This window comes from Lolium perenne, chromosome 6 (assembly GCF_019359855.2).
Source record: "Lolium perenne isolate Kyuss_39 chromosome 6, Kyuss_2.0, whole genome shotgun sequence".
Taxonomy (NCBI): Eukaryota; Viridiplantae; Streptophyta; class Magnoliopsida; order Poales; family Poaceae; genus Lolium; species Lolium perenne.
Genome location: NC_067249.2, coordinates 246,990,612 through 247,003,003, shown reverse-complemented (window position 1 = coordinate 247,003,003; position 12,392 = coordinate 246,990,612).

Genomic DNA, 12,392 nt, shown 5'->3' with positions numbered 1-12,392 from the left:
ACCACCACCTTATGTTGATCCTAATTCCAATGGAGCAGTTGTTGATGATCCGTAAGGGAAGACCGTCCAATAGAGCTCAGAAAGTAATCTCACGACAGGTGTTTATGGCAGAGAAAATGCCTCCACCAACAGTTGAGTACCTTAATTGGTCAGGACAAGATATCGGCTTCACAATAGCAGATCATCCGCAGCAAGTTCCTCGACCAGGGCAGTCAGCACTTATTCTGCCAGCAGTTATCGCGGGATTTGATGTCTCTCGAGTGTTCATAGACGGCGGCAGCAGCTTAAACCTTATGTATGCAGATACATTGAGAAAGATGAACATATCCTTAGCAAACTTGAAACCAACAGACACAAGGTTCCACGGCATCACACCGGAGAAACCAAGTTATTCATTGGGAAAGATCAATCTCGACGTTCAGTTTGGGACCCGAGAAAATTATAGAATCGAGAGGCTCGAGTTTGAAGTCGTGGATTTTCCGTCGCAATATCACGCTCTGTTGGGACGACCAGCATATGCTAGATTTATGGTAGTGCCACACTATACATACTTGTTGTGGAGGTTGCCTGGACCAAAGGGACCAATCACAGTTAAAGGAAGCTTTACCTTAGCCGATAAGTGCGACAAGGATTTCCACCGGTTGTCAGAAACCTTCGGGATGCAAGCTGAGTACTTGGCGTCAAAAAGCATGATTGATTACGACGTACTGCCAGACGTTGGAAGGCCAAACAAAGAATCAACTTTCAGTACCGAGAAAAATTCAAAAGAGGTGCAGATTCACCCGACAGACCCAACACAGACGACATCTATCGCAAACGACATGGATATCGCATAGGAAAGCGCGCTCGTCGAGTTCCTCCGTGAGCACTGGAAAATCTTCGCATGGTGTCCAGCTGACATGCCAGGAGTACCCAGGGAACTTGCCGAGCACCACCTAAACTTGGATCCACTAGCAAGACCAATCAAACAACCTTTGCGGCGTTTTTCGGAACCAAACCGCAAAGCCATGTCGTCGAAATTAATCGACTACAAGAAGCTGGTTTTATCAAAGAGATATTCACAGAAGCCACATGGGTAGCAAATCCCGTGGCCGGTGCCGAAGAAAAACACTAAGGTCCTTCGCATGTGCGTCGACTTTACGTGTGTCAATAAACATTGTCCAAAGGATCACTTTCCCCTCCCGAGGATCGATCAAATTATCGACTCCACGGCTGGATGTGAACGTCTTTCCTTCCTGGATGCATATTCTGGTTATAACCAGATCAGATTGAAAGAAGAAGATGAAGTAAAGACCGCATTTATTACACCTTACGGCGTGTTTTGTTACAGAACAATGCCCTTTGGTCTAAAAAATGCGCGAGCAACATATCAAAGGATGATGCAGAAGTGTTTGGCGACACAGATTGGGAAGAACGTGCAAGTATACATTGATGATGTCGTCATAACATCAAAAAAGGGGGCAACTCTGATCAAGGATCTCAAGGAAACCTTCGACAACCTTGATAAGTTCTGCCTCAAACTGAACCCGACGAAGTGTTCCTTTGGCGTCCCAGCAGGAGAACTTTTGGGGTTTCTAGTCTCAGCAAGAGGGATTGAAGCAAATCCCGACAAAATACAGGCTATCGTAACAATGAGGAAGCCAATAAAGTTGAAGGAGATACAACAGCTAACAGGGCGAGTCGCAGCTCTGAGCAGATCTGCCGCTAGAATTTGGGAGAAAAAGCACTGCCGTTCTACGCTTTGATAAAACAAGGAGATAAATTTCAGTGGAACGAAGAAGCCGACAGAGCTTTCGAGGATTTGAAGCGCACAATTTCGACACCGCCAATTCTGGTGGCACCAAAAGAAAGGGAACCCCTCCTGCTATATATCGCAGCCACACCCCAAGTGGTGAGCACGGTGCTAGTTGTCGAAAGGGAAGAAGAAGGAAAACTCCACGGCGTGCAGAGGCCAGTATACTTCGTCAGCGAAGTTTTATCGCCATCAAAACAAAGGTATCCGTAGTACCAAAAGATAGCATATGGAGTATTCACGACAGCACGAAAATTGCGCCACTATTTTTCGGCACATCCGATCATAGTGGTCAATGAAGCTCCCTTGTCAAATATACTGAACAACCCAGAAGCTACGGGTCGTGTCTCCCTTTGGGGAATAGAACTTTCCCCTCGGGACATCACGTATGAAAAAAGAAAAGCAATAAAATCGCAAATACTGCCGGACTTCATCGCAGAGTGGATGGAGTTGCAAAATACAGGACCTCCAGATTTATCGAGAACTTGGACCATGAACTTCGACGGGTCCAAAAGACTGGAAGGAGCTGGCGCAGGAGTAGTACTCATATCACCTGAAGGCGACAAGTTGAAGTACATCCTCCGGATGACGTTCCCTAACGCATCTAACAATGAAGCAGAATATGAGGCTCTCATACATGGAATGAAGATGGCGAAAGCTCATGGAGCAACTCGACTAAAAATCTTTGGCGACTCACACTGGTGGCACAGCAAGTTATGAACCATTGTGATGCAGAGAAGGAGAGCCTGATGGCATACAAGGAGGTATACAACGAACTCGAGAAGTTGTTCGATGGATGCGAAGTAAACCATATTAGCAGATTGAGCAATCGACGGCCGATGTTCTTGCAAACATCGGGTCGCAATGCCTTGCAGTCCCGCCAGTGTATTCTCGGGGAAGAAATAACAGAGAGATCCACTAAGTCGACAAAATCAAAAAAGAAGGAGAAGAAACCCCCAGGGGCTACCAAGGAAAAGCAAGAGGACGAAGAAGAAGATCAGGACCTGGTCATGGTGATACAGATACCGTGGATGCAGCCGTACATATCATACATCCTGAGGAAAGAAATACCCGACGATCCAGTTGAGGCAAGGCGAGTAATTCGACGCTCCAAAGCTTTCACGGTGGTCAAGGGAGAATTGTATAAGCGAAGTATTTCAGGCGTCTTGCAAAGGTGCGTCACACCAGAAGAAGGAAGAATAATTCTGAAGGATGTACACGAGGGAATATGTGGCCACCACGCAAGTAGTCGAGCTATCGCAGCCAAAGTTTTTCGAGCAGGATTCTACTGGTTGACAGCAATCGAGGACGCCAAGGACATAGTAAGAACTTGCGACGCGTGTCAAAGGTTTGCCGCAAAACCTCACTCTCCAAAGCAGAGCTAGCACCAATACCATTGTCATGGCCCTTTGCTCAATGGGGACTTGATATGGTGGGTAAGTTACACAAATCCTGGCCAGGAGGAAAGGAGTACATGCTAGTAGCTGTCGATAAGTTTACAAAGTGGATAGAAGCGAAGCCGATAAATTCACCAGATGGAGCATCCGCAGTAAAATTCGTAAAAGGCCTCGTCTTCAGATTTGGAGTGCCCCATAGCATCGTCACGTACAACGGCAAAGAACTTCACATCCCATGAATTCAAAGATTATTGCGAAGAGGTGGGTATCAAGCTGAACTTTGCGTCAGTTGCACATCCTCAAACCAATGGGCAAGTCGAGAAAGCCAATGGTATCATCTGCAATGGCATCAAGAAGCGCTTGTTAGGACCACTGGAAAAAGCTCGACATACCTGGCCAGAAGAACTACCAAGCGTGTTGTGGAGCATCCGAACAACACCAAACACAGCAACGCAGGAAACTCCGTTTTTTCTGGTTCATGGAGCAGAAGCAGTACTACCAATCGAGATAGAGCACAACTCTCCACGTGTCGCTGAATATGATGAAGAAACATCGAGAAGAGCGCTAGAGGACGACGTCGACGCACTTGATGAAGCTCGAGATGAAGTATTATCTCGGGTAACCAAATATCAACAGGACTTGAAGAATTACCACAGTCGACGTTTGCGGCCAAGATCTTTTCAGGTGGGCGACCTAGTTCTTCGGCTCACGCAAAAAAGTCATGAAAAACTCGAGTCACCGTGGCTTGGCCCTTACATCGTCACGGAAGTAATCGGAGGAGGAGCATACAGGATAAAGGACAAGAAGACAGGGGTGGAGGAGCCAAACCCCTGGAACGTGGCGCAACTTAGGCGGTTCTACGCCTAGAGTCGAAATATAGTCCTTGTAAAACTTCAATGTACTGAAACGCCCGCGAGTTTTCAGACGCACTCTTTTCCTTTTTCGGGGCACCGAGTGGGGCCGGAGAAGGTTTTTAATGAGGCGGGCTCGCGGTGCTGCAATATAATAAAGATAGTGACAATATAACTTTTCTTCTTTATCGACATGACCAAAGTTTTTGCTCCTACGAATTTCAATATAGCTCATCGACAAAAGAAAAACCTTGCCTTGGTATTCAAATACCTCGTGAGTCAATAAAAATACAAAATAGTACTCAATAAAAAGCTCGGGGGCTCATATTCGCCTTAAATATATAAATGCCTTGGTTCAAAACCTCGCAAATATACAAATATAGTAAAGAGTCACCGAAACACTCGGGGGCTAGACAAACAGAGAAATATAATGATTGCTTTACAATATAGTCATGGATTACAAAGAAGAAATATCTACAAGAAGAAAATAACTAGTCTTGATTCAGTATGTCATCAAGAGTAACTCTGTTTTCCTCAGGAGCAGCACCAAGAAAATCGGCATAATGGCCATCGGCAAAAAAGTCGGCATCCATCCGAAGCAGGTCCTCAATCATTTCTTCGGCTATAGGCGTAACCTTCGTGTTAATCCTGTCAACACCAACTCTTCGACGTTTTACCTTTTGGTGAACCTTCTCGACAACCTGGGTAAGGTCAAGTTTCGAGTGGCAGATCTGGAGCATGATAAGAGCAAATCTGGCGCCAGCTACTAGTTGAGCTTTGACAAAATCATGGATACTGCGAGCATCCTTAAACCTTTCCATCAATTCAGGAAGAGTTTTTGGTTGGACGTTCCGAGGAAACATGGAGTTGTAAACCATGGACAAGGTCTTGGTACAGAAGTCAAGGAAATCGCGAGTTTGAGAGGTGCGATCTTGAAATCTGACAATTTGGCGGGTCCTCTCCGGGGTAGCCCAAAACAAAGAACCATGATCCAGGGAAAGATTAACAAGGAGGTTTGTTCTAGCACTTACTCTCTCTTCCTCGGCAGCAGCATCAGTAAAGGCACCTATCAAAACAAAGAAGTGGAAACCTTTAAGAGACAATAGCATGAAGACGAAAGATATCAGAGGATGAAACAGGCATACCCGACATATCTGCACTGGCTTCATTCATTAATTCGAGCATGAAATTTTCTCGAGTAGTCGCCTTTTCAGCCTCGGAAGCAGCAAATTCCTTGGCAGCCACGGCCTCGCGAGCTTGCTGGAGAGCAACTTTTTCGGCTTCAGATGACTTGCGAGATTGTTCCATCATCACAAGTGTTTGCTTCTTGGCATACTGAAGCTGCTGTCGAAGTTCGTCCAGTTCTTGCGACAAGGTATCGTCGACAGGTGCAGTATCAGCAAAAGCTCTCCTCGCGTGAGAAGAAGAAGGCGACACATTGGAAGGAGCGGAAGTTGGAGTATAGTTATCAAATATCAACTGAAATATAAACAGGATAAAATCAAACGACAAGCAAAGATAGAATTTTTCATTAATCTCTTGGAATAATTACAAGGGCATTACAGTGGAGCTAAGGAAATACGTGTCGCTAAACGACTACTTTGGCGACAAAAGCAAAAGAAACAAAGAAAAACAGAGGCATGCAACTAGACCTCCGGCCTTGACGAGCTAGGAGTCGACGCTGGCTTAATCCCGAGATAGGCCAAGATTTTCTTCGTGTTGGGCTTGGCTGCCTTGATCAGCGACTTCCACCTTGATTGTTCTATTTGCTCGGTGTCGCCAACTTTCATCCAGTCGATAGTCTGTCGACTGTCAGCAACCAAGGCGACAGTGTTTTCAACGGCAACCTTCATATTCTCTTGGCGCATCTTCAGTCCAAGGTCTTCCGGTGTATTGAACATCTTGGCAAGGTTGAGGAAAGTCGCAGGCTCCTCCTTCTTCGGGAAGAAGTAGGGGAACAATGCCGACAATACTGCGTTAGCGTTCGATACACCTTCACGAATCTCGGACCCATGAAGCTCCAGATAGGAAAGTGCGTCAAGGACCGGATCATCGACAGGATTCGTCAGGTCAAAATCCTGGTTTGTTTGGACTGTCAAGGAAACAAAGTATTAGTGAAAAGACAAGAAACAAAGATTCTCCTAAAAATAGAAGGGAGCAGTAAAATTACCGAAAGTACGGCGACTCTGAGTCTTCAGGCGCTTGAGGATTCCTTCTTCACGAGAAGCTTGCGCAGCTTTGTGCTCATCTAAAGCAGCTGTAGCATCCTTAAGCTTTTTCTGCAGTTCCTCGACACCAGCAGCTTTCGCCTTGGCTTCATCAGCTTCGGACTTGGCTTTGCTAGCAGCGAGGTCCGCTTTCTTGCGAGCCGCCTCACTTTGCTCAAGTTTTCGAGAAAGTGCGTCGGCGCGTTCGTTAGCCTCTGCAAGTTTCTCTGTCGAGATATGAAAAAAAAGAGAGGAGAAAGATCAAAAATCGCGACAAGCAACAGGAGTAAAAAATCAAGGAAAAACAGCAAGTACAAAAGTCGTTACCTTCGGCTCTATTAGCATATTCACGGTACCCAATAAATTGGGAACCGATGCGGAGAAGATCCTTGATCATAGGCTGTTCAACGTGAACACAGAAAGAAAAACATCGGCATGAAAAAGAGAAAAGGTGTGAAAAAACAAAATAAGGAAAATATAGATGTCGACAAGCTTACATCATCTAGGAGCAGAGTCGACGAACTGCCCAACTGAGGGGCAGGTTCAATAATCTTTTCAACCCTTGCCCTTTTTGGTGAAGGAGCAAGGGGGCTTGATGGCGGAGTAGTGGTGACGACGTTTTGTTGAGGAGGCGAGGTTTCTTCTCCTTCAACTAGCGTGTCTGAGGCAAGTACAGTACGTGACGTGCTTGTCCGAGGAGCCACGTCAGTAGTTGGAACTTCTTCCTCGTCATCGCTATTAATCAAAAAATCGGCAGCATAAAAAGCAAGACAAGCTAAATATTTCGAGTACAAAAATAGAGAGAAATAAAGACGACTTACGAGCTGACGAGGGATTCAACATAAGGATCGTAAGTTGCCTTCGGATGAGAAGGAACAACTTCTTCAGCCTTAGAGGTGCCAGAATCTTCAACATCAGTCCTTTTCCTTTTGTTCTTGGGAGAAACAGCAGGAGGAAGGGATTGCGTCGATTCATCGGCTTTCGTACTCAACTTCTTTTTCATGAGAAGCCGCAGATTTGTGAGAACCCGCGACTTCACTTTCACGAATAGAAGAACCTTGAGTATCTTCGGCAACGATGGCCTGTTCTTCGACTTCTCCACTCCTCCGGAAGAGGAGGAAGGGAAGTCATGGTAGGATGGTTCTGTAAAAATAGTGACCAGAAGGAAAATTAAAAGAGATGACAATATAATGAGGTGCAGAGAAAGTGCAAAATAAGGTAAAAACTCGGCAAGACAAAATACCTCGGGGAGTGGATTGGCGGCGCTGTACGGTTCCACGCGACAAGAGGAAGGAATTGGGTCTTTACCCAAACGAGAAAGTCTTCGAATCAACTTCTCCAAGTCCTTGGTGGAAAGATCACCGGAGATTCTGTTACGTCATTTTTACCTTAATATGTCCAAAGGGGATTTTTGCGAGCCTGAAGAGGCTGCACTCTAATCCTAAGGAAATAGGCAGTGATTTGAACACCAGAAAGCTCTTTGCCTCGAGTGTTTTGAAGCTGGCGAATACGAGACATGAGCGCCTCTGTCGCCTTTTTCTCTTCCTCGGAAGCTTCGGCATCCCAGGAGCGGCGGCGCTGAATTTTGGCACTTCCGTCGAAAGGAACTATGTTGTGCTCAACGGAGTTGGCGCTTTCTTCGTGAATGTAGAGCCACTTTTTGCGCCATCCTTGGACAGAATCAGGAAATTTGACGTCGAAATAGTCGACATCAGTGCGAACACAGATAACAACGCCACCTATATTATAAGTGACGTTGTGGGAGCCATTGCGGCGGAGGCAGAAGATGCGTTTCCACAGAGCCCAATTGGGAGGGATTCCGAGGAAGCATTCGCAAAGTGTGATGAAAATAGAAATGTGAAGGATGGAATTGGGAGTCAATTGGTGCAATTGAATCCCATAAACAAAAAGAAGACCGCGGAGGAAATCGTGGATTGGGGTCGAGAGGCCGCGGATGAGATGATCAACAAAACTAACCCGATACTCCATAGGAGGCTTGGGGTAGCTTTCTTCGCTAGGGAAGCGGATGGCGTCCTCCTTCTTCATGAGGCCAAGCCTCTTCAGCATGTTGGTGTCTTGGTTGGAGATTTTGGATCTCTCCCACTCAAGATCCTCGGCGGCCATCTTGGATTCCGGGAGTCTTGTGGCGAGTCGACGCGCGCGCGGTGGCATCAACGGCAATGACAGAGCAATGTGTGTGAGTGCGGAAGATCAGAGAAAGATTGGGCGCAGGAGAAGTTTTGCGAAGAGGAACAGGTGAGCGGCGCAAGCGAGGGGATGAACGGAGGTTGAAGAAAGGTTTATATAAGAATCGGGTGAAGCAGTGTGCCGTTGGATGAAGAAATCGTATGGTGAGAATAGATCTTCTAGATACAAGGGTAAAAAGGTATTTTTACTGAGATAGGCGTTACTGTACGTGCGCCAGAAAAAGCGGAGGACGTGTGTCCCCCACTTGCACGACGTGTCAACGTGGTGGAAGCAATGGACCCACAGGGCAGAAAAATCACGACTATTCAAGAAGGATGAAGTAAATTTGGTTAAGGGAAGCATGTCGACAAGAAAAGTTAAAGAAGATTGGCGACAGGAAGAATTATTCAATACTTCGGGAGCCTTTGATCAAAAACAAGTTTTTCCCCAAATGCTCGGGGGCTACTTCGACAAAAAGTAAAAATTCGACTATGACAATATAGAAATTGCGGAGCCTACAACCAAGTACAAGTTCTTGGCTGTAGCCTCGGGGGCTACTCCCATCGGGAGCGCTGTTCGCGCACCCGAGAGATAAAAAAAAAGAAGGAAGAAAAAGATCATATTGAGAAATAATGACAATATAGCGACAAGGTGGACTAAAATGTTGAGCCTACAACCAAGCACAAGTTCTTGGCTGTAGCCTCGGGGGCTACTCCCATCGGGAACGCTGTTCGCGTGCCCGATGAAATTAACAAAGGAAAAATAGAAAAGCAAGAGAGTATATTTCGAGTTGTAGTTAACTCTACATATACTCCCATCGGGAGAGCAGTATAAGTCATATTTGACTCGATAAAATGTGCCATTCCAACAGCCGGAAAAGCACTCGACAATATATTCTCAGAACGCCGAAGTTGCAATCAATTTCTGAATGCCGCAAATTTGCGAAGGTAAGACCCCAGATCCGTTCTGCTGGGCGTGGCATCGCCGAAGACTGCGCTCTGCTACTTTTATCCGTATCAACAGATACGAAGAAAAATCCTAACAGACGCGTTAGGTACCCGATAAATTTGACTGGGACTCGACAGAATGGTAAGACCTTAAGCGGCACTCGTCGAAGTTTACACCAAGTATCCCGAGATCATGTCCAGGGACGTGATTTTGAAGTAGGTTTTTGCGGATTGCCACTAGAGCAGTTAACTAGTACCTGATCCGTCAGATGAACTAGCCCCAACTACCAGTATCCCTGTACAATATAGAATTTTATGTGAAGAAATATAAAAAAAAAGTTAAAGCTTTCGGGTAAACGTAAACAGTGGAGATTTTTCCTGACTCTACGATTCAAGCAAAATCTCGGGGGCTACTGACATAGGCATCCCAAATGGGCCTGCCGAATATAGTACCCGGGGTTTAATGAAGGCCCACTACCCGAAGAATAAGAAGATTCGAGAGCCCAAGATGTATTTAAGGAAAAGATAGAGCTGTAATAGGAAGTGTTATTTGTAATTTGGCGGGATGAGTTAGAAACCGTCCCGGACTCTGTAAACTTGTATAGCACGAATCCCTCGGCTCCACCTCCTATATAAAGGGGGAGTCGAGGGACGAAGAAGGAATCGAATCATTGTCTGCAAACCCTAGTTTTCATATTCGTCGAGTACTTTCCGGCTGAAACCTTCGAGATCTACTTACCCTCTACTTCCAACTAAACCCTAGCTTACAATCCATAGGCATTGACAAGTTGATACCTTGTCAATGGGCGCCCCAACAAAGCGTGGTATTGTGATGGGAAATCCATGACTTCAAACTCCAGCCTCTCTATCATGTAGTTTTCTCGAGTGCCAAACTGAACGTCGAGATTGATCCTCCCCAATGGGTAACTTGGCTTTTCTGGTGTGATGCCGTGGAAACGTGTGTCCGTTGGCTTAAGGTTTGCCAAGGATATGTTCATCTTCCTTAGTGTATCTGCGTACATAAGGTTTAAACTGCTGCCTCCATCAATGAACACTCGAGATACATCAAATCCTGCGATCACTGCTGGTAAAATAAGTGCTGACTGCCCTGGTCGAGGAACTTGCTGCGGGTGATCCGCAATTGTGAAGCCAATATCCTGTCCCGACCAATTGAGGTACTCGACTGTTGGTGGAGGCATCTTCTCTGCCATGAACACCTGTCGTGAAATTACTTTCTGCGCTCTATTGGATGGTCTGCCTTTCTGAATCATCGAAACCGCTCCATGGGAGTTGGGATCAATGTAAGGTGGTGGTGCTGGTGCTGCCGCTATTCTTAGCTGATGTCGATTTTCGTCTGTTATTGTGGGAGGAGGTGGTAGGTGGATCTCACTCCTAGGTCCCTGAGGGTTTTGACTCGCTGCCTGAGTATTAGCTTGTCCGGCGAATCTCAACATTGCTTGGAAATTTCGGCAATCTTTCTGCAAATGCCCCGACTGCCTCTTCCCGTTATTGTCGACATAGAAATGCATCTGGCACGGGCCATTCATCATATCCTCGGGAGACACGAAGGGTCTCTGAAACCTAGGCCCATTGTTTGGCCTGTTGTTTCGGGAATCATCTCTATTGTCGCCTCGCTGTTCGTTGCTCCTTTGATACTCATCTCTATTGTTTCCTCCAGCGCTTGCTCGGAACCCAGCCGAAATTTGGCCAGGTGCATCATAACTCGAAAATTGTCGAGAAAATTGTCGTCTATTTTGAAAATTTCGACTGCGGTCCTCCTCTGGTGACCTGTGTCGTTTATTATGCACAGCATCCTCGCCATCTGCCCATCTATTTGCTATTTCCATTAATGCTGATACTGTCCTTGGGTTAGTTCTTCCCAAGTCCTCAACAAAATCTCCTCGTCGAACTCCTGCAACAAACGCGTCTATCGCTCTCTCGTCAGATATATTTTCTGCCGAGTTTTTGATGATGTTTCACCTTTGGATGTACTTCCTCATTGATTCATCATGCTTCTGTCGGCATGATCTTAATTCCTCAAGTGTCGCAGGTTTTTTGCAGGTTGATCGGAAGTTCTTGACAAACACGTCCTCAAAACTGTCCCAGCTGTCTATGGAACCTGGGGGAAGCTTCTTTATCCAAGACCTCGCGGCTCCACTCAGGTGTACTTGGATGCTTTGCATGGCTGTTGCTCTGGTTCCTCCTATCAGTTTCACCGTCTCGAGGTAATCGATTAACCAATCCTCTGAATCTTGAAGGCCGTCAAACTTTTTGAAGTTATCGGGTAACTTGAATCCTGATGGGACTCGAGTTTTCCGGACTCGTCGCGTAAAACACGGGAGTCCACACATATCTTCTTCGGCAAGTTCTGGTGAATGCCGATGTTCTCTTCTCTCTTGTCGTGCTCTATCTACCCTGGCCTGAGTTGCCGTATCTCTGACTCCACTTGCTCTTGGTGGATCTTGCACTGCTGCGGTAGGTCTCGGGCTATTTTGTCTTGCAGGTTCTTCGGGAGGTGTGGCTGCGAATGCTGCTCCCATGGCTCCACATCCTGCCATGGCCATGTTGTACAACGCCTCTCTTGGATCTCTGGGAGGTGGCCAAGATGACAAGGTATCAACTTATCAATGCCTATGGATTGTAGGCTAGGGTTTAGTTGGAAGTAGAGGGCAAGTAGATCTCGAAGGTTTCAGCCGAAAAGTACTCGACGATTATGAAACTAAGATTTGTAAACAATGATTCGATGATCTCTGCGTCCCTCGACTCCCCCTTATATAGGAGGCGGAGCCGAGGGATTCGTGCCGCACAAGTTACAGAGTCCGGGAAGGTTTCTAACTCATCCCGCAAGATTACAAATAAGACTTTCTATTACAACTCTAGCTTTCCTTAACAATATCTTGGGCTTCCGAATCTTCTTATTCTTCGGGTAGTGGGCCTTTAGTAAACCCCGGGTACTATCTTCGGCAGGCCCATTTGGGATGCCTATGTCAGTAGCCCCCGAGATTTTGCTT